At 39.6% G+C, this 23833-nt stretch overlaps 1 protein-coding gene across 2 annotated transcripts in view; it reads right to left on the bottom strand.

The window, feature by feature from the left end:
• The window catches only part of DSCAM (DS cell adhesion molecule), an 834563-nt gene that overhangs the window by 266738 nt on the left and 543992 nt on the right, over nucleotides 1–23833 (bottom strand). The gene's annotated exons all lie outside the window — the stretch shown is intronic.

The raw sequence follows: 23833 nt of genomic DNA, 5'->3' as shown, positions 1-23833 counted from the left end.
TGATTTGATCTCCACTATTACTGACCTGACAGAAAAAGAGATGTGCCAACTATCTGACGGTACTGTGAACAGTTCATTGTACACCATGGATGATTGTATGGTATGTGAATATATCTCAATAAAACTGAATTTTAACAAAAGAGATGTGCCTATCTTTGGGAATAGATATAATTTACCTCCATCTCTACTCTTCTTTTACATACAATGGCCAAAATTCAATAAAATAATTATTAGATTCCCCAAAAGCAAGAAAAAAGGACAAGAGAAGAAACAAGCAATGGAACCAAACCAAGTGATGTTAGAACTTTCAGATGAGGACGTTACAATAACTATAATTAATATGTTAAAGGATCTAGTGGAAAAGCTTAAAACCATGCACAAACAGATGGGGGATTTCAGCAGAGCCAGTGAAATTATGAAAAAGAGACAAAAAATTAAAATGGAAGTATAACAAATACAATATTAGAGTTGAAGAATTCACTAAACAGGCTAATTGGAAGGCTGGACATGGCAGAGGAAAGAGTACACTTGAAGATAGGTCAGAGTAAATATTCATAGTGAAACAAAAAAGAGCAAAAGAGTGAAAAATGCAGAACATGATCTAGAGTTCTGGGACAATATCAAATAGTCTAACAAGATGTGACTAATCATAGTCTCAGAAGGAAAGAGACAAAAATGGATAAAAGAAATATTTAAAAATAGAAGAATTTAAAAACACTATGACTCATTTTGACTTAATTGATACTTATAGAATTCTCCACCCAACAAAAGCAGAATACATATTAGTGTCAAGTGCACATGGAACATTCACCAAGAGAGACAATATTCTGGACCATAATACAAATTTCAATGATTGTTAAAAGATAATAAAACAAAGTATGTTCTATTGCCATGACAATATTAAAATCTAAATCAATAAGAGAAACATATCTGTAAAAAAACCAAATATTTGAAAATTAAACACACTTCTAAATACCTCATGGGTAAAAGAAGAAATCACAAGAAAAGTTAGAAAAATATTTTGAGCTGAATGAAAAGTCAAACACCATTTAGAATTCATGGGATACAGCTAAAGCAATATTCAGAAGGAAATTTCTAGCATTAAGTGCTTGTTTAGAAAAGAAAAATAATCAGAAACCAATGATCTAATCTGCCACCTTAAGAAGCTCTAACAGGGAGAGCAAATACAACCCAAAGTAAGGATAATAAAGGAAAGAATAAAGAGGAAAACAAATCAATGAAACACAAAACAGGAAATCAACAGAGAAAACCAATAAAACCAAGAACTGGTCATTTGAAGAGAACAATATAATAGATAAACCTCTAGTTGGATTCATTAAAAAGAAGATAAAAAAGACACAAATTACAAAACACACACATTTACAAACAAAAAATCAGCCAACCAACCAGACAGAATACTTGTATTAAAGGGGGACCATCACTAGAGTTCCTACCTCTTATTAAAAGGATAATAGGAAAATATTAGGAACAACTTTGTGACAATAAATTTGACAACTTGGATTAAATAAACACATTTCTTAAAAGACACACAATCAATGATCATTAGGGAAAAAGCAGGTAAACTTAATAGCACTCTACTAAATAAATAGAAATTGCAATTAAAAACCTTATCACAAAGAACACACAAATCCCAGTATCTTCTCTAGTGAATTCTATCAAAAGTTCAAGGAAAAAATAATACCAGTATTACCCAAACTCCTTCAGAAAATACAAGAGGGAATACTACCAATAATTCTGTGAGGCCAACATCATCCTGAAATTAAACCCAGACAAAAGACCCTACAAGAAAAGAGAACTACAGAACAATATCTCTAATGAATATAGACACAAAAATCCTTAACCAAACATTACCAAACAGAATTAATCGACATAAAAAGATGACATATCATGACCAAGTGTGGTTTACTTCAGGAAAGCACAGTTAGTTTAATGTTCAAAAATTAGACAATGAACTTCACCATATCAACAGACCAAGAAAAGAACAAATATGATCACTTCAATAGATAAAAAATGAAAAAAAGAAGCATTTTACATAATTCAATGTCCATTTATGATGAAAACTCTTAGTAAACTAAAACAGAATGGAATACTCTGATAAAGTCATTCTACAAAAACAAGCAACAACAGTAAGAAACCAAAGCCAAGTGTTATCATACTTAATTGTGAAAGACTGGATTATTTTACACTTAAGACAAGGATGTCTGGTTTCGCACTTTTTATTCAACATTGTTCTGGAGATTTTAGCAAGAGCAATGAAATATGAAAATGATATAAAATGCATGCAGATTAGAAAGGAAGATATAACTCTTTATTTGCAGATTAAATTATTATCTACATAGATAATCCTAAAAAACCTACAAAAATGTTGCTAGAACTAAGAAATTAATTTAGCAAAGATACAGGACACAGTATCAATAAACAAAAATCAAAATCAATTTTATTTCTATATACTAGTAAAAAGCAATTATAAATTGTTATTTAAAAGACAGTGAAAAATTTTTCAAAATAATAAAGTTTTAAAAATCACCACGAGAATCAGGCAATGTGAATTTTATTTTGGTGTTAGGTCAGAAGGTCTGCTGCTCCTGGGCGCCTTTAGACATGAATGACATGGGATTTGCACATTGGGAGCCCATGGGGTTAGTAGCTTTGTCAGCCAGTCAGCAATTGGGCTGTAGCTGTGGGATTAGAGGGAAAGCAGAGTCTGCTCGATCACTATGAGGATTAGATTCTAGAAGGCAGTGGAATTACAGACACAAGGCAATTGAACATCTGAATTGGAAGAGAAAGCCAGAGTGAGGTCTCCCAATGTAGGAACAAGAGGTGAGTGCTGAGCATTCTTGAGTTCCTGTTTCTAAGTTTTGGCACCATCTGGATCTGAAGGGACCATCTTCAGAGAGAGGAGTCCTTATCCTTTGGGAAGCCGACTTTTCCTGGGCAAGGAAGTGTTGAGGAATGGAGGTGGGGGCACGTGGAGGTGGGGGCACTCACCCTTCACCCAGCACAGCCTGCCCAGCTCCCTTCCTTCCCTTGAATTTGCTCATCCCACAAATGATCTCAGCCTCTCCTGGGGGGCTCAAGTCCTGTGGCCCAAGGCCAGCTACTAATTTCCTCAACCATTTTCCCTATGAAGGGCTCTGATATTTAAAACATTTTTTTGGATGAATTATCAACCAACAGTAGATGAAGTCAACATTTCTTTGGACTGAGAAAATAAATATTTAGATTATGAACTAAATACTATCTAAATTTCTAAGAACTAGTGCACACTTCAGTATTCATTCCATTCCAGCCCATCTACTTTAACAAATTTTAGCAGAGTTGTTAAAATTTCATTCATATAATGGGCTTGTAAGAATTTCTTCCACATGTGAAACCTCCGTAATTCTAACATTCTTAAACGGGAGTTGTATATTAATAATGCACCAAAAGATGGGAAAATGTGAAAAATATTATTTGTGTTGTTTTTATGAAGCCAACAGTTACATTTTTTAAATATTTGTAAACATTTTTGCACAACTTGGACCCAGATTACTCCTATCAAAGGGAAATGTTCTTTGGTCCCACTCTATGTAAATTTGTTCCATTTTAGGTAAATTAAAAATCTGACACAGAGAAGTCAATGCATTTGCATCAACACATGACATATTTAGGGATAAATGTAACAAAATATATTTAAGACCTTCTCACTGAAAACTATGAAAATTGTTGAGAAGAATTAAAGAAGAACTAAATAAATGGAGAGTTATGTTCCTGGATCAAAATATTTAATATTTTCAGACAAAGGTTGCCCACCATTTTCTATAAAGGGCCAGATATTTTAGGGTTTGTGGGTGATATGGTGTCACTACAACTATCGCTGCCACTATGTCATAGGGAACATATAAGCAAAACATCAAGCCTGTGTTCCAACAATCTTAGTTATGAAACAGGCTGTGGGCTACAGTTGCTGACCCCCAGCTGGAAGGCATGCAAGTGGTATCTATCTGTAAGATCACTGTAAAGTTGGAAAGGGGAGCAATACTCACACATTTGAAATTGTTCTTTATTACATATCTAAGGTACAAAATATCATAAAACAGTGCTAAGTAGAAGCATTTTTTAGAATGCATCTTATTCATAGTCAAACCCAGCAATTTTCATGTCACTTTCATCAGTGTCAGCTGCTGAATGTTTCCTAAGGTGAGACTCACTGAACAAAACCATTCTTATCTCTAAATCTGTTCACTGCTTGGGAAATATCAGTGAAATTATTAAAATGTATAAAACGCAAAAATTTAACAGAAACGTAAGTAATACAGAGAATTTAAAAGTTAATTCACAAGCACGCTCACAGAAGATATTGACAAACACTTGAGGAATGCATGGGTAAATAAATGAGTTATTGATTTTGGAAAATAATTCATGAAAGCTATCTACTAGTTAACCTGCTGAGGTTTAAAACATGAGCATGGATAAGAGATCTGTCAATTTGTTGCTAAAAATTCATAATAAAAGGTAGACATTTTCTTTTACTCCCCAAGATCCCAATTCCACCATCTGGAGGGACCATCACCTTCCTGATATTTTCTAAGCACATATAAAATATGTCCTCTGCTTTTACACAAATGGGATTCACTATTCAATTTCTAAACACCTATTAAGGGGCAGATGCTGGGTAAGTTTCCATAGTTGCAAACGACTGTGAGTTCTCTACTCACTTCCCTGTCCCTCCCTCCCTCTCAGTGCCCTCAGCTGAGGAAAGCAGCTGTGAGCTGCTGCATGAAGAGACCCCAGTGGGGAAGGAGCTGAGGGCAGCCTCCAGCCAACAGTCTGGGAGGAAGTGAATCCTGCCTTCAACCACGTGAGTGAACTTGGGAACAGATCTTCCCCCAGAGCTGGGAGGAGACACTGGCTCCGGCCGACACTGTGTAGCTTGTGAGATCTTGAGACAGAAGAAATGGCGATGCCATGCCTGGATTCCTGACCCCAGAAATGGCAAGATAAAAAATGATTGTGCACAACAACAACCAATATATTGTGAGAAATTGGGTAAGTTGCATAACGTTTCAGAGCCTCAGTTTCCTTATCTGGAAAATGGAGATAACCATGGACCCTGTTCCATACGATGGCATAGTCACTGATGCACTTCAGCTATGTATGGTGTGGCACACGGGAAGTACACAGTTGTGCTGCCGTTGTCTGTTTTTAATTTCTGATTATAATTATGTAATCATTTGTGTGATTATTTGGCTATCTTTCCCACTTCACAATAGGGGTGATGTTGCGATGAACCTCTTCACTTGTCAATCAATTGATAGACACCCAGGAAGATTCAGTGGTAGGCAATCTCTAGGGATAATCCCGACAATAGAATTCTGAACCAAAGGGGATGCACATTTAAAGGTTAAAATATATTGCTAACTTGCTTATTAACAGATGTACTGATTTTACTTACATCAGTCGTGGCCGTGGATTAATTTTTTCATTGCACATGGATACTATCAATCTTTTAAATCTTCAATACAATAGATATCTCATTATCTTTATTTGCATGTTTTTGTTCAGTTTTACTAATATGTAAGTTTGAACATCTTTTCATGAATTTATTGTCCATCTGAACTTTTCTTTTTTGGTGAATAGCCCATTCATATCCTTTGCCCATTTTTCTTGCGGTATCTTCATCTTTTTCTTCATTTGTCAAAGCACATTGGGTTATAAGAAAGTACTTCTCTTTTCCTGTTTTACAAAACCTTTTGTTTGTTTGTTTGTTTGTTGTGTTATAATCAGGAATGGATTTTAAATATTATCAGGTACCTCTTCATTATCTATTGAGATGATCATATTTTTTTTTCTCCTATAGATGCAGAATTTATTTTTTTAAGGACTTTATTTTATAAAAATGAATGTAGTTCATTCCTTCTTATGGATAACTGGTTCTTTAGGATAAGGATAAATGGCAGCATTGGGACTTAAAAATCAAAGAAAAAGCCTTTAATTTTATTTAAGTGCTTAAATTTGGTCTGCATTTTGAAAATATATAAAGGCTATTGGTGACTTTCTCAAAGTCAACTGCAAATTTTGGGATAGATCTAGTAAGGTTGCCAAATTCCACACAACCCAGAAATTCTACCAAATTTAGGATTTAAACAAAACATATCAATTAGGCAGTAAACTAAGAAGCCTCAAAAGGCTATGAGATTTACAAATTACTTAAAACTGCCTTAAAAAGCAACTGAAAATCTAATGAAATGCTGGTAGAGTTTGAGAAAGTTACTGAGCATCCTGTAGGATGAAAAACATTTATATGTTTTCCTCAAAGAATTCTCCCCAGAAAAATACATGCAATAGTTGAAACAAGTATTTTGAAGAATTACTGCATAAATTTTTGCTACATTGCCAAGCTGCTTCAAATCAATATTTGAAATGGATTATCTGTTAATTTCTATCTGGGCTGAGATAAAACCTCTTGCTTCCTGAAAGATCCCAATGAAGACAGAAATAAAGTATTTTTTTTATCAGCAAAGTTCACCTAAGTTGAAGAATTACACCATATATAGATTTGATCCCATTGGTTAAATGGAAAAATAGCCCACTGCCAACCAGTTCATCAACCAATACCAAGGGTTAGCACTTGTTTAATTTGAGGGAAGTGGACTTTGCTGGGGTTTGATAGAATTATGGGCCACCTACTTTAGACTCAAGAGAAAACCCAGTGTGGGCAATATGTAAAATCCTGTAATCTTGTTAGCACAAGGTAAACACTCAGATAATTAGCAAGAAAATATGTTATAGCAATCAACAGTCATTAATTAAAAACTGTCAATTTTCTGTGGCTAGCTGGGGTCAAGTAGGGACAACTGTGATGGTCCATTAGACAAAGAGAAAATGTTTAAACATTACGTAAAACACATACTGAATTACTGGCCTTGCTAATACTGCCTGACCTTTCTTATTAATTGAAAAGACATGCCTAGCAGTTCTCTTAATGACTGAGGCAGTGAGAGTAGTGGAGAAAGAACAGTTGAATGTCACTAAGTGAGCCCAAGGTGAAGACAGCAGCAAAAATGGTAACTGTTTCATATTTTCTTCCACTCTTGAGTCTTTACTGGTCCCTAGAAAGAGCATTTGGCCACGAGTCAGAAGAGTTGGATTCCAGTGCCAGCTAGTACAACAATGACTGCCCATGAGCAAGCAGCTTATTCTGAGTTTTAAATTTCATTATATACGAAATGGGAAGAATAATCCATTTACATACCATAGATATTTGTTGTTCACATCAACAACTAGACTGTATAAATGTGAGTGAGTGCAAACGCCCAATGTAAAGAACCAGAAAGAGCCGGTCCTTGAATGCATTCAGGGAGCCCCCTAGCAAGGTTCCAAAGAAACTGAGGTGACGTAAAAGAGAAAGTGGAAAGATCTCTATGTGTCCCTGGGTTGCAGTCAAAGGGTAAGACTTAAGTTACTGTTTTTCTTCACCAGGATATCAAAAATACAGTCCCTTCATCCTTATGGAGAAGGTGGTTTTTCCTGAAGATAGAATTTTGATTACTTGCTCAGAGACAGGGGTTTTCTTCTCTGAGACTAGTTGGTAGGTTTCAGGGAATGAGTTGGTACAAAGACAGAGGTAGAGATGGGGGGTGGCAAATAAAAGTAGCACTGATGGTTGTACCTATTTAAGGTTTGACAGCTGGAAATGCAAGGCTTGGGCAATGGATGGCTGCTGAGGAGTTCCGGGTGTCCTTTTCCAGAGAAGAGTCTAGAAGAGACACAGCTCTGAGAACCTGGTGCAGTTCCAGGCTGGAGAACTACTCCCAAGACCCTTATGAAGTTTTCATAACTGTACAATATGTGCAGGTAATGTTTTGTTTATATGTTTGTGCCAGATATTCTAAGATGCTGTTTAGCATCACCACTTCCTTTCTAATCTCTTCCCGAAATCATAGGGACTGGAAGCCTGGAAACTGCATTTCCCAGGCTCCTTTTTCATCAGGGTTCTGGCTTATATTTCACCAATAAAAGGCATTTAAATAAGATTTGGAGAGTCTAAGAAAAGAGAAGCCGTTATTCTCCTTCAGAAACAGCAAGTACAAGCACGGGCAGATGCCAAACATCAGGTTTACAGCCTCTTCTGGGAGACCTACAAATTATTGCTTAAACGCTATACATAGCTGTTACCACTGTTGACAGTAACTCTGTGCTGCTCCTACATTTCTGAAGTTTCTGAAAAGAGGCTGAGTTTTCCCCATTCTTGCCAAGTTTTGCATGAATTTAATTCCCTGTATCAAATCCCTTCTTGATAAAGCACCAGACCTGAATGGGGACAGAATTCAGGATATATGTCCACTGTGCAATTCAGTTATCTTCCCTTAATTCCTTTATTTCCATACTGAAGAACTCTATCCAGTGAAAATAACTGGACTTGGGTGAACTAGATCAGCACCTCTTCAGGGGTTGTTACAGACTTGGGAGCCCACTAGTCTAGAATGTCAACATCATGACTGTAATTATGTACCCAATATGCAAGGATCCCTTTTTATTAGCAAGGTAGAACATTGGCCCTTTACTCATTTGTCAGAAACTGAACCACGAACTGACCATGATTCAGCATTTGTCAATGGCACATGTACAGGTGGAAGCACTTTAAGTGGCTCAATTAGGCCAATGCCACCAAGGCTTTTCACTGGAGCCACGGTAGCTGCGTCCATGATTCAGATACACACTTCCCTGGAGCAAGAGATCCTTAACTATTGGCCCTTAATGTGGCTGCCTCCACCCACAAGAAGACTGCTAAAAAGTTAGTGTTGAAAGGGGAGAGGGAGAAAGGAGAGGGAGGAGTAGAGAAAACAGATGGAAGGACAGGGAAGATGCGTTCCTGGGATCTCCTGTTCTGGTGGCCCTATAAAGCCTCATGGTAGGAAGAAAAAAAAAATCACCAAATGCTGCCCTCTCTTCTGTTCACAATACCCCTCCTAGAACTCACCATTGCTTAGCTGGGTCCCTTTGTCCCTTCTTGGGGAACACACAAGCACTTGTGTTGTAAGTGGGGACTCACATTCAGTTTTGTATTTGGGTGTGTTTTGACCAGTTATGCCACAGGGAGATGCTGCTTTTTTCTCCTTTATAGATTCCTTTGGTGCTCTCCATGTATCAACTCAGGGCTCATATCTTTTATATAAGTGGGCAGGGCAGAGCTCCAGGGGAACAAGGAAGGTGGGACAATAGCTGGGGCCTCTTAGTGTGGTGCAGAGGGTGGAGCAGGTGTTGCTGGGTAGCCTTAAGGGGATCACAGCTCTTTGAGTAAAGAGATGGTATAGGAGAGTTTTTAACCTATGGGTTAGAGGCTTGGGGCATTCTAACCCATGGAGAGAGTAGGGCAAATGGTAAATCTAAGAACAGTCACAATTAGAGCAAATGGAGATGCAGGTAAGGGTTTGGGACAGCAGGTAAGCAGCAGATTCCATCAGGCCAGGTTTGAGTTTAGAAATTTGATTCTGGTGAACTTCACTAGGATGAGTAATGTAGGCTAGGATTAAAGTCCCAAGGAGACGGCCAAGGCAAGGTGTGGGGAACTGTGCAGAGATCTCCTTTCCAGAACAGGGATGCAAGGGTGACACTTGTTCTGAGCAAAGCCCATGGGCCTGGACTGTAGGGTGAGAGTGGGAATGGTCACAAAGGTAAAGAAAAGAGGGGGTGCCCTGGACACTGCACTGGGACAGGCTCACCTCAAGGTCAGCGGCAGAGAGAAATCTGCAAGGTGTAGTAAGCAGGATTAAGGGACCAGAACTTGACAAGGAATTTTGGAGGGTTAGAGAACCAAGGGCCATTCCTGCTCCCCAATGAACTATTTAATATTTAACCTCACTCTTTTCTAGAGAGGAAATAAAATTTCATTTGAGGGTGTCTTTGTCTTTCAATCATTTGCCCCTTTCTAGACTTCTCTTTTGAATGGAAAGCAGGTAATCTGCAGTATGTTCTAGCTCTTGATTTCTGAGGAAGGGGTGGTCTTTGATATCTTATCAAAATGATCTGAAATTGGTGTTGGCAAAAAGAAAATGTACTAAAATTAGCCTACTCAAGATTCTTGGGCTTACCTCCTCCCACATATCCTTCATGGTATTCAGAGACCTTGGCTTTAGGGGGTATGTGTAAACTTGATTCTGGGTGATGTGAGCAGGATCAAGCTGAGACACTCCAGGACAAGCCCCTCAAGCAGGAGAAGGCTACTTGTTTCCCAGTCTGGAAGTGAGCAGATGGAAAGACCCAGATTCCTGTCGGTGGGTGTCATGTTTTATCATGTTGGGTTTCCCAGCAAAAGAATCGAGTCCCTTTTGGCTCCTACAGGGTCTCTGACAAGAGGTGAGGATTTCTGCTTTGGTTTACACCAAGTAGAAGAGGATACTCCTGTGGTTCTGGCAGTGAGAGAAAGCCAAGCCCTCTGGCAGACTTTACTTTATAAGAGCAGAGACAACAAGCTCCAAAAGCTCATCTGGGGACAGCAGGAAGTGGCTGAGTAAAAGCAAAACTGCTTCCACACCAAAGAGTGGTAGCTTCTCTGAAGCCTCCAGGGAAAAGCGGCCCTGGGGAAAGTACTAATTTGTGCGAGTGCAGTACAGGTAAGAGCAGGAAGGACACTGGAAGTGGGCAGGGAAGAGGCCAGTACACATAGTCAGGGAAAGGAGGGCTGCATCTCAGTCAGACCCACCACAGAGAATGGAAGGAAACAGGAAATCTCCCACATTAAGGGAGACCCCTCCCTTGCTGGGTGAAGACAGAACTGGACAGCTGCAGAGGGTCAGTAAACACTGACCATAGATGTGACGCCTTCCCACCCACAAAACCAAAGAGGATCAAAGAAACCTTAGGCAGAAACCATATAAATATTGACTACCAAGGACCTAGGGAAAGAAAACTATAAAACTATTAATGTTCTTAAAAGAAAAGACTCAGATAAATGGAGAGACCATCCATGGTATTGGTGAGGAAAGCTCAATATTTCAGTGATGCCAACGTTCTTCAAAAGAGCTTTTAAATTTATTACAATTCACAGAATTTACAAAATAAATTTTTTGAAATATGATAAAATTATTCTAATACTCATCTAGTAGAAATACACAAATGAAAACCCATGCAAGGTAGCTGGGGAAGTTTTGAAAAAGAAAAATAATGAAAGGAGTATTCTACCAGTTACTAAACTCTATTAGAAAGATATAATCCTCTAAAAATGGGATACTAATGCTAGAACAAACTGATGAGTGTAACAGAAGAGAGAGAGAGAAAAAAAAAAAACAACAGATCCATGTTATATACTTTTTTTTATAGACTGTAAAGCATTTCAAGCCAGTGGTAAAAGTTTGGGCTATTCAGTAAATGGTTTTAGGACAGCTGGTAAACCATGTGAACTGATGATCATGACAACAGCTAATGTGCACTGACTGATTACCATGTGCCATGAACCATCACCAATGCTTTCTGTGGTTCATCTTACTAAATCATCATCTTGACCTTCTCATTGTATCTACTTCATATACCAGGAAGCTGCAGTTCATGCGGGTGAAGTAATTTACATGCAATAATACAGCCAGATGACAATATGGTTGGCATTTGAACTCACAGCCCACTCTCTTTACTTATGATTTGTACTCCCTCTCCCAGATTCCTACTTTACTCCTTTTTCTAAAATAAATTAAAAATTTAATGAAGTTTTGTACATAAACAGTAAAATTTCATGTTTGAAGATGGTGACATAAAACCCACAATTTTTCTCTTACTGGAAACCATACAAAAGCAAATGGGAGGTTGAGGAGTAGAAAATTTACCAACTCTATTTTCCATAAAATCAGGAAATTGCTAAAATCCCAACCACAGAACAGATGACCAACAAGGAGTGTGGATTGAACAGAGGCACAGACAAAAAGATACAGAAAGGTATTATGGGGTGAGTTGTGTCCCCCAAAAGGTATGTTCAAGTGCTCACCTGCCATACCTGTGAATGAAACCCTATTTGGAAATAGGGTCTTTGGAGATGTTATTAGTTAAGATGATGCTTGGCTGGATTAGGATCCAATAAGAACGTTGTCCTTCGGAGGGGAGGATATGGACACAGGGACAGATGTGCACAAGAGGAAAAACTCCATGTGAAGACAGAAAGAGATTGAGGTGCTGCAGCTGCAAGCCAAGTGACACCAATGACTACTGGCAAGCACAAGAAGCTAGAAGAACTGAGGAAGGATTCTGCCTGTATGTTTCAGGATAATCCTCCCTGGAAAAGCTCTGGCAAAAGGACTATCACTGAGCACAAAATCAATTCTACATAGAACTGAGGCAAAAACTAAAGTCAGGCATATGGCGATGTAGAAGGCATAAGACCTGAAGACAGAGAAGTATTTATCTAAAAGGAAAAAATATATATAGAAGAAGGGAAATAGTGTCATATGCTGCCTTTCTGATTTTTGGCCGCTAAAATACATCATTTCACCAGGTAATAGAAAGCATCAGTATATATAACACTGAGAAATATAACATAACCAAGTAAACTGAGTGATGAAAGAAAGAGAGATGGGAAGAGGAAAATCACATATCTATCATTGCTTATAAATTGATATATTTACAGGAGACATTCCTGATCTTGTCCCAGGCTCTGGTTTGTTCCTCTGGAGTTGACCCATCTTGGTAAATGGCAATGCAATTCTCCTCATTACTCTGGGTGCCCTCTTGACCCTGCCTTTCTTCTCACACCCCCATCCAGCCCATCAGCCAAACAGATCCAGAACCCCAGGTCCAAGCCACATCTCAGCAAAGCTCTCCTCCCGCTGCCATGCCTGCCCCACTCCATCTACTTTTAACACAGCAGTGCCAAAGGAATCCTCATAAAATGTTAGGCAGGTCACGTCACTCCTCCTGGCTGACACCAAAGAGCTCCTAACTTACCCTCCCACTTCCAGCACAGCAGCAGGGGCTGCAGGAGGTTGTCACCCATCTGCTCACCCCACCCTGCATGGCGCCCCGTCTCGTCAGGGTAGAAGCTGAATCCTTATAGTGAATGAAGGGGGCTGGCTGGCGTAGGACATGCTCAGACCTCCTTTTGCTGACTCTGCTCCAGAGCAGCGTCTTCCTTGGCTTTCCTGGGTATATCAGTTTCCTGTGGCTATTACTATAAAGCATCCCAAGCTGGGTGGCTTAAAACAACAGAAATTTATTCTTTCATAGTTCTGGAGGCCAGAAGTCCCAAATAAGGTGTCAGCAGGGCTGTGCTGTCCTGAAGGCTCTAGAGGAGGCCCCTTCTTTGCCTTTTTCAGCTTCTGGTGATGGCCAGCAATCCGTGCTGCTCCTTGGCTTGTAGATGCACCACTCCAGTCTCTGCCTCCTCTGAATCCACCTGTCCTTCTTCCCTGTGTCCCTCCTCTTCTTATAAGGACACAGTCACACTGGATTAGGGCCCCCCTTTATTCAGTATGACCTTGTCTTTACCTGATTACCTCTGCAAAGACCTTATTTCCAGGGCATAGGAACTCAACATATCTTTCTGGGGGACACAGTTCAACCCATACCATTGGAGCAGTCCAGGCAGAGACCCAGCCCTCTGCTCCTGGCTTTAGCGTTAGCAGTTCCCTCGTCTGCAGATCTCTGCCCCCAGATATGCACACGGCTCATTCTCCCATCTCATTCAAGTCTTTGGCCAGATGCCGCCTTCTCCTGGGGCCTTTGCTGATGACCCTATCTCCCCAGCAAGCCCTCACTCCTGCCCTTGGACATTCCCTTGACCAAAGCTTCTCTGGAAAGTTGGGGAATCAGAGCTGGCTCTGCGTGTGGGCCAGCCAGACAGAGCAAAAGGACGTCCAGTGCAGGCCACGGGCCAGTGCCTGTCCTGCTCCCTTGGATTAGCAGCCACTCTTTGCTCCTCAGCAGCTGACGAGGGCACAGCATGGTCTCCAGAGACTGCACCCCTCGTCCCTCTTTGGGTGGAAGAATGGTGCTCAGCCATGGACTCCATGGAGCACAGGGGGTCCAGATGGTATGGAGCCCTGAAACTTCTTACGTCTCTTTTAGAAGAGGGGTCTCAATTGTACATATAAAAGAAAAAAAACATTGGAGACAGAATTGAATGTCTTAGTCTTTGTGTATCCAGACCCAAGGTCAAAAATGTAATAACATTATTTTTCTGCAAAGATTGTTTCATTTGTTTCATTTCTGAACCAGCCCCCTTTAAATCACTGCAATGCATTTGGGGATTTTGCAGCTCCAGGATTAAATTGTTACATTTCTCTGAGCACCTGCCTGAGCCTATTTTATTTGCATCTTTTTGTCACATATAAAGAAGGTGCACTTATGCGGTTGGTGACTGTTTTGTTTATGGGAAACATGTTCCATAAACATGGTTAAATTTTTCTTAAGAAACCCCTTTATTGTATAATTAAAATAATAATATACAGTTTCCCCCTCTTAGACTGAAAAATATTAAAAACAAGCATAATACCCAGCATTATTTTGGTTACAGAGAATCAGGCACTATTGTAAACTGTGGATGGATGTGTAAATGATTAAAATCTTGGCAAGTTGTAAATGTGTCATGAAAGCTATAAACATTGCTTACTTTATGAGCCACCAATTCTACTTATAGAAATTTATCCCCAGGGATAAATGGACACATACACATGACAGAAGTCATTATAACATTTTATAATAGTGAAAAAAAATGAGGGAAAAAATCTAAAAACAAAAGTGCACACTCTCCCCTTCTTTTATAATAAAATAACCCAAGTTTTTTTTCATGATGGCAATGTGCTTAGGTACATCACAGTTTGCAACTGCCCTTAAAGCTAGGTGTGAGCTGGCCAGTGAGCCAGTGAGATGTCAGAATTGATTCATCACACACTTATGGAAAGGTTCCAGCTGTTTGGTCTAACATGGGCCTAGCTGCTGCATGGAGGTATCTTTTAGATGAAATCAGCATTGGTTGACTTAAGCAAAGGAGATTATCCTCAGCATTGTGGGTGGGTCTCATTCAATAAATTGGAGGTTGTGCCAGTTTGGATATATTATGTCCCCCCAAAAGCCATGTTTTAATCCAATCTTGTGGGATATTTGGATTATGTTGTTTCCATGGAGATGTGACTCACCCAACCATAGATGAAACATTTTGATTAGATATTTCTATGAAAGTGTGTCCCTGCCCATTCAGAGTGAGCCTTAATTAGATCACTGGAGTCCTTTAAGAGATGCTTGGGCACCAACAGAGATTCTAGGAGCCAACTGAGATGTTTGCTGAAGCTTAGAGATGCCTGGAGATGCAGACAGAAGGACATTTGGAGACGCCAAGCTAAGAGAAACCAGAGACATTTTAGAACACCATTTTGAAATGCAGCCTGGGACCAGCATGCGCCAGTCATGTGCCTTCCCAGCTGACAAAGGTGTTCCAGATGCCATCCACCATTCTTCAGTGAAGGTATCCTCTTCTTGATGCCTTAGTTTGGATACTTTTATGGCCATCAAACTTTAAATTTGTAGCCAAATAAACCCCATTTATAAAAGCCAATCCACTTCTGGTATTTTGCATAGCGGAAGCATTGGCAAATCAGAAAAGATTTGTGTGGGGTGCTGCTGCTGAGTTTGCAAATAGCAAACATGTTGGAACGACTTTTTAAATGGATAAGCGGACGATTTTGGAAGAACTGTCAAGAGCTTGATAGAAATGGCCTAGATTGCTTTGAAGAGACTCTTGGTAGAAATATGGACTCTAAAGACATTTCTGACAAGGCCTTAAACAGAAATGATGAAGGTGCAATTGCAAACTGGAAGAAAGGTGATCCTTGCTTTGAAGTGGTGGAGAATTTGACAAAATTGAGGTCTGGTGTTACATGGAAGGAATAATTTGAAAGTGATGAGCTGGGATACTTAGCTAAAGAGATTTTGAAACTAAATGTGGAAAATGCAGCCTGTTTTCTTTTTGTTGCTTATAATTAAACATGAGAGGAAAGAGATAAACTGAGAACTGAACTCTTGGGTACAAAAAAAACAGAAATTGATGGTCTGGAAAACTCTGGGCTTCCAGAAAGTGAAATGCCAGAGGCTACAGCCCCACATGGGGATTTAACAAAACCTGGAACAAGCCAGCCATTTCAGTACAAGCCAGGATTGAAGATGGAGTTATCAAGAAAGGATTTGTGGAAAGTCCTATTGTCTGATAGCTTTGGCCTCTGTAAGCTTCATGCCAAGCAAACAAATTTTTTTGTGAGATCTGTATAGATGGAACCACTGCTATTCTGGACTGGAGAGGATAGAGAAGGAACAACTTGAAGAGAAACTGTCTTCCAAGACAGAACTATGGAAGCTGAACTTTGGATTCAAGAAATCTTGGACAAGGAGAGCAGAGAAGCCCATGAACTGGGAAAGGGTGAGTTTGCCCCAGAGGCAGAGGACAGACCTTCTGCTTCAATGCTCAAGAAGAGTGCTGCCACTCCAGGCCTCAGAGAGGATGGAGCACAGCCCCTGGGAATTGGGGATAGCCTGGCCACCACTCCACTATTTGGAGAGGGGAGAATCTTTGCTCCAGAGAGGCAGAGTCCTGGTGGCACCCCAATCCTTGAAGAGAGTGGGGACGAGAAGGAGCTGGTCTCCGCAATGTATGGATGTGTTGGAGCACTCACCCCAGAGTTTGGAGAAAAAAATGGCTGCAGTAAAAGCCTTTGGAAAGGATTGGATTCCTGCTCTCTCGAGCACTGAGGATAAAACATCATTCTGTAAATGACTCTCAGAATTTGAAATCTAATAGAGTTTGCTCTGTGGGTTATTGGAACTGTTTCAGACCTGTGAACCCTGTTTTCCTTTCAATTTCTCCCTATGGCAATGGGAACCTTTATCCTATGACTGTCCCTCCTTTGTATATTGGCAGCAGATAACTTCTTCTGATTTTCACAGGTCCACAGCCAGAGGAGAATATTAGGACTTTGTACTTATCTATGTTGTGATGGAATGAATGTATTTTTGCATTTGGAAAGCATGTGTCTTTTTGGGGTCCAGACAGGGGAATGTGCTGGTCTGGATATATTGTGTCTCCCCAAAAACCATGTTTTAATCCAGTTTTGTGGGGTATCTGGATTAGGTTGTTTCCATGGAGATGTGAATCACCCAACTGTAGGTGAAACATTTTGATTCAATATTTCCATGGAGGTGTGGCCCTGCTCATTCAGGGTGGGCCTTAATTAGATCACTGAAGTCCTTTAAGAGACACTAGGAGGAGAACCTAAGATGGTGGCTAGGTGAGACAGGGAAAAAAACACCTCCATGAAAAATACTATATAAAAACCAGAAAGTGACCCAGAACACCACTTCCAGAGTAGCACCAGTCAGACAAGGTCTGCTAAATCCACAGGGAATGTGCATTTGGTGAAACCAGGAGTCTGCATTCTGAAACGAGTGAGTGAGTTGGCTGAGAGTCCCTCAGCCACGCTGTGGTGTGGGGAAATGGTGGGCTGGCATTTGGAGATGGACTAGTTCTTTAAAAAAAAGGAAGCCCAGGAGCAACTGCATATACGACGGGAGCAGGCTGGGCTAACGCCTCAGTGTCTGGCATGGAGGATACCCCTTCCTACACCCACTGCTGATTGTCTCGGGCCCAGGGTAGCAAAGGGGAGCCAAACGGAGAAAAAAAATGCACAACTTGCAGCCAGCTCCCCGGCGTGTGGGGGCACTCCTGCTCAGGGCCAAACCCACAGCACAGAGCCACGCCAAGAAACCCAGCATGACAGGGAGTCTTTCCTGCAGCACTGCTCACACACCACAATATTGGCCATGGACAGTGGCCTTTAATACACCCACAGCTGATTGTCCTGGAGCTGGAAGGGGGGAGCTGTGAGGAAAGAGGGAAGTTAACCATCTTTGAAGCAGGCTGGAAATGCCCCTGCACTGCCTGGCATCCCAGGGCTTCCCTGGAGGCTGGCACATACTTGTGACATGGCACAGCCCTCCCTCCCTCAGCAGAAGAGCACAGCAGAGAAGGGGGAACCACTCAGAAATCCCAGGGAACCTAAGCCAATACCAAGGACTTTCGGGTCAGCGGCAGAGAAAAGCCTTAAATCTCCAGGAACACCTGGGAGGTTTGATTATTAAAGAGGCCCTTCTTCCCTAACAACTCAGACACACACCCCTCATTCAGGGCGGACAGCATTGGCATCACACCCAAATTAAGTGCACCAATTGGACCCCACAAGAATCAGATCCCGGCACACCACAAAGTTGGGGAGAACTGACTTGAGGGGAGTAGGTGACTCACGGACGCCATCTGCTGGTTAGTTAGAGAAAGTGTATGCCACCAAGCTGCAATTCTGACAAATTCAAGATCAAGTAAAGCAAATGCCAAGAGGCCAAAAACAACAGAAAATCTTAAAGCATGTGATAAAACCAGACTATATGGAGAACCCAAACCCAAACACCCAAATCAAAAGATCAGAAGACACACACTACTTGGTGCAATTAATCAAAGAACTACAGACAGGCAATGAGAGCATGGCATGGGATATAAAGGACATGAAGAAGAGAATGGAACAGGATATAAAAGACATAAAGAAGAGCCCAGAAGAGCATAAAGAAGATATTGCAAGAGTAAATAAAAAAATAGAAGACCTTATGGAAATGAAAGAAATTGCAGGCCAAATTAAAAAGACTCTGGATACTCATAATACAAGATTAGAGGAAGGTGAACAACAACTCAGCCTCCTTGAGGACCACAGAACAGAAAATGAAAGAACAAAAGAAAGAATGGGGAAAAAAATTGAAAAAATCGAAATGGATCTCAGGGATATGATAGATAAAATAAAACGTCCAAATTTAAGACTCATTGGTGTCCCAGAAGGGGAAGAGAAGGGTGAAGGTCTAGAAAGAGTATTCAAAGAAATTGTTGGGGAAAAATTCCCAAACCTTCTACACAATATAAATACACAAAGCATAAATGCCCAGAGAACTCCAAATAGAATAAATCCAAATAAACCCACTCCAAGACATATTCTGATCAGACTGTCAAATACTGAAGACAAGGAGCAAGTTCTGAAAGCAGCAAGAGAAAAGCAATTCACCACATACAAAGGAAACAACATAAGACTAAGTAGTGACTACTCAGCGGCCACCATGGAGGCAAGAAGGCAGTGGAATGACATTTAAAATTCTGAGAGAGAAAAATTTCCAACCAAGATTACTTTATCCAGCAAAACTCTCCTTCAAATTTGAGGGAGAGCTTAAATTTTTCACAGACAAACAAATGCTGAGAGATTTTGCTAATAAAAGACCTGCCCTACTTCAGATACTAAAGGAGCCCTACCGACAGAGAAACAAAGAAAGGAGAGAGAGATACAGAGAATTTTAACAGACATATGTGGAATATTACATCGCAGGTCACTGGGACACACATTCATCTCTAGTGATCACGGATCTTTCTCCAGAATGGACCATATGCTGGGACATAAAAACAAGCCTCAGTAAAATTAAAACAAAACAAAAAAAGAATGAATTTGTTCAAAGCACATTCTCTGACCACAATGGAATACAAATAGAAGTCAATAACCATCAGAGACTTGGAGAATTCACAGACACCTGGAGGATAAAAATGAGGGGGAGATGCAAACATTCCCAGATAATCAAAAGCTGAGGGACTTCATCACCAGTAATCAGCCCCATAAGAAATGCTAAAGGGAGGTGAGCAGGCTGAAAGGAAGGGACACTAAACAATTGACTGAAACTACATGAAGAAATAAAGATTTCCAGCAAAGATCACATGGTAAACATAAATACCAATATTACTGTATTGTTGATCTCCACTATTTACTTCCTAAACGATCTAAAATACATGAACTGTAATGATAAATCAGTGGTTTTGGACTCAATGTAAAATATGTAATTTTTGACAAGAACTACATAAAGGTCAGGGAATGATGGAGTATAGGAACATAGTTCATATGTCATATGGAAGTAAAGTTGGTATCAAAGAAAAACAAGAGAGTTATAGATTTAAGATGTTAAATTTAAGCCCCATGGTAAACACAAAGAAAGTATCAGAGAATATGACCATAGAGATGAAAAGTAGAGTAGGGGTTCTGAGAAGTGGGGGAAGGGGCAATGGGGAGTTAAGAATTGAGAGTAGGGTTTCTGTTTGGGGTGAAGGGAAACTTCTAGAAATGGATGGTGGGAAGGTGATAGCATTGCAACATTCTAAATGCGATTAACCCCAGTAATGGAGTGCTAGGGAGGAGATGGAATGGGAAGATTTAGGCTGTATATATGTTTCCACAATTGAAAAAAAAAAAAAAAAGCCAGTCTAAATAGATGACAATTAAATGCCAAGGATGATCCTGGATGGGATCTGAGGATGGAGGAGAGGAGGCTCAAAGGGACACAGATGGGACACAAGAAAATAAAAAAGAAAATACAGAATGTAAGCTTTATATCATTGTTGAATTTCTTGAACTTCTTAGCTGCGCTTAATGAGATTGCATAAAAGAATGTTCTTGTCCATGGGAAAGATATATGTGAATTATATTGTTTGTTCAAAGATATGTGCAGCTTGCTCTCATATGTTCAGAGGACAGAGCAACAGATGATGGATGATAGATAGGGAGGGAGGGAGGGAGGGAGAGAGGGAGGGAAAGAAAGAGATGGTGATATGACAGGATCTTAAAGGATCGGGGTATCGGGGAAGAGGGGTTGGGGTATGATGGAGTTCTATGTATGGGGTTTGTACTGTTTTTGCAACTGTTCCTGTAAGATTGAATTTATTTCAAAATAAAATTTATTAAATTAAAAAAAAAAGAAACAAATAGATTGGGGTGATGAATGCACAACTATATGATGGTACTGTGGACAGTTGATTGTACACCATGGATGATTGTATAGTATGTGAATATATCTAAATAAAACTGAATTTAAAAAAAAAAAGAGACACCAAGATGATTGCTGATGCTCCAAGATGCCTGGAAAGGCAGACAGAAGGACATTTGGAGATGCTAAGCTAAGAGAAACCCAGAGACATTTTGGAGAACGCCATTGTGAAATGCAGCCCGGGAGCAAAGGAAAAGCCAGCCAATTGCTTTCTCAGCTGACATAGGTGTTCCAGATGCTGTCAATCAGTCTTCAGTGAAGGTATTCTCTTGTTGACAACTTAGTCTGGATACTTTTATGGATGTAGAACTATAAATTTGTAGCCAAATAATCCCACTTTATAAAACCCAATCCACTTCTGGTATTTTGCATAGTGGCAGCATTGCAAACTGGCACAGAGATCTTAGAACAAGAACTGAGGCTGTAAAGAATCAAAAGGAATTTTGCCTCAAGGCTATACCCTCTACCCCTTCTGAGCCTCCCCATACAGACTTAAGCTAAAAACTTCAAAATCACCCCTCCTGAAATTTGCAGCCTCTGACCTGTCATATGAAATTTGAACTTGCTAGTCCCCACAATTATGTGACCCAATTCCTTAAAACAAATCTCTTTATATATTTATGTGTATATATATATATATATATGAATATATGTGTATATATGTATACATAATTATATACAACATATATGCAAATATGTGTGTATACATACACATATACATACATGCACACATGTACGTCCTGTTAATTCTGTTTCTCTGGATGACTAATTCAGGTGTTTAAAGAGAGCTGACTCAGGTGGAAGAGGAAACCATTTCACTTCACTCTATTTCTTCCCTGGAAATGTGGAAGTAGCAGCTGGAGCTCAGTGACTGGCCATCTTGTGAGGATGGAAGAGATTTGTTAAGAGTGGCAGGATGCAAAGACACAAACATTGGGTCCTTGATGACTTAGGGGCAATCAACAAACTTGTCCTAAACCACCAACTCCTCTTAGGAGAATTTCATTAGCTGAACCCAATCCTAAGTAAGACAAGAGATAATTAGATGAGATTATTTGTATTAATACAAATTTCACACAGACATTAAAAAACAAATTGAACACAGATACTTTTGACTTGGAAAGACATTCACAGCATATTGTTAAGTGAAGAACTATTATAAATCAGAAAGAATCATATGATCAGTTATTTAAAAATTTATATTTATATGTATGGGTATATTCTGCATGAGAACAGGTCTGAACGAGTAGGCAAAATATGTTTACAGTAGTTATATTTGAGTGGCTATTTTTTAGTGATGTTATTTGGAGGAAATTAATTTTTTAAAAAAATTTTTGCAACTTCTGTTTATTTAATGATTGTATATTAAATATGAAATTTAAAGACAAAAAAGGTACTATAAATTAATTCACAAAATCAGTGGTGGGAAGGAATAAAATATCTTCAACACACATGATAGATGAAAGATTAGTATTCTATGTAAAACACTCACACAAATAAATAAGAAATAGAAATAAATGTACGAGTCACATGAATAAGAAATGCACACCCACTGGGTGAGGGTGTAGTTACACTGCTGATGGTGTGCAAAGTGCCCTGACATTTTCCAAAGGTCCGTTGGTCAGTACAGAACAAGTGCCTTATAGCGGCTGGGCTATTTCCCTTCTAGGAACTTCCCTAGGGAAAGTAATTGCACATAAGCACACTGAATTACCATATGAGGATGCTCATTCCTGCAGTGTTCATAATGGTGAAAAACTGAAAACAAACTAAGGGGAGAGATAGGGGGCACCCACACAGGGGCAAGCTTCGGATTAAATTTTGAAGAAAGTAGGTGCCATGGAAAATGTTCATAATATCATCTATGTGCATGTAAAAATATTATGAGATTTATTACAGGAATTGGCTCACGTGACTGTGGGGACTGACAAATCCAAATTCTGTAGGGCGGGCCACAAGCTGGGAACTCCAATGAAAGTTACGACTTGTTTCCTAGGAGAAGATGGCCAACTGAAGTGGAGATAGAAATTCTTCCTTCTGATTGCTGAAATCATCAGTTTTCCCTTTAAGGCCTTCAAGTGATTGGATAAGCAGTCTCTCTTTGCTGAAGGCAATCTCCTTTGTTGATTGTAGATGTCATCAGCCATAGATGCAATCAACTTACTGGTGATTTAAATCCATGAAGTAGCCTCACAGTAACAATCAGGCCAGAGCTTGCTTGACCAAACAACTTAACACCATAATTTGGCCAAGTTCACACATGAACATAACCATCGCAGTGGTGATTGTTTTGTTTATGGAAAATAATTAAATTAAAATTATACTGTTATCTGTTTTTCATGTAATACAACATGGGACTTTGAATATGACCCAAAATAAAACATCTCAGGAACAGATCATCTGAATTAAAGACTTTATTTTTAAACAAACTGTTTTGCACATGGGCAATGTATGTTATATGCTACAGGGAGTACTAGCATTGATTTTCAAAATTAATGATTTTTTCTCCAATGAAATGGAATTTAGTGCCCTCTTCTCTTCCCCTTCTCCTTCAAAAGATATTTACCAGAATGTGCTGTGGCAAATATGTCATTTGTTCACCTTCAACTGCTATTGCTTTTATAATAATAATATGAAGTATGTTATTTTAAAAAGAAATATCCGAAAAAATAAACCATGTTAAGTAAATAAACAGCTACATGCATAACAGACAATTACAGTAAGTCTAAGATAGCTGAAAGAAAAGGTCACCACTTATTTATTTGTTTACCCCTCTAGCATATACTTGGCACTCAACTGTTTGCCAAAGCAGTTACTAAATTAAGATGTGTGGTTGAGAAAAGAAAGAACTTCCAGTGTCTAGAAAGATTCCACCACTAGCATTTCCACATTGCACATTGCTATTTATGTAATGTTTATATTGTTACCTGAAAATTGGGAAATGCTGCTCTGCATTTGAAAAGCA

Source organism: Choloepus didactylus, chromosome 1, assembly GCF_015220235.1.
Source record: "Choloepus didactylus isolate mChoDid1 chromosome 1, mChoDid1.pri, whole genome shotgun sequence".
NCBI lineage: Eukaryota > Metazoa > Chordata > Mammalia > Pilosa > Megalonychidae > Choloepus > Choloepus didactylus.
The sequence above is the reverse complement of the archived record's forward strand: the minus strand, read 5'-3'. Positions and strand labels throughout refer to the sequence as shown.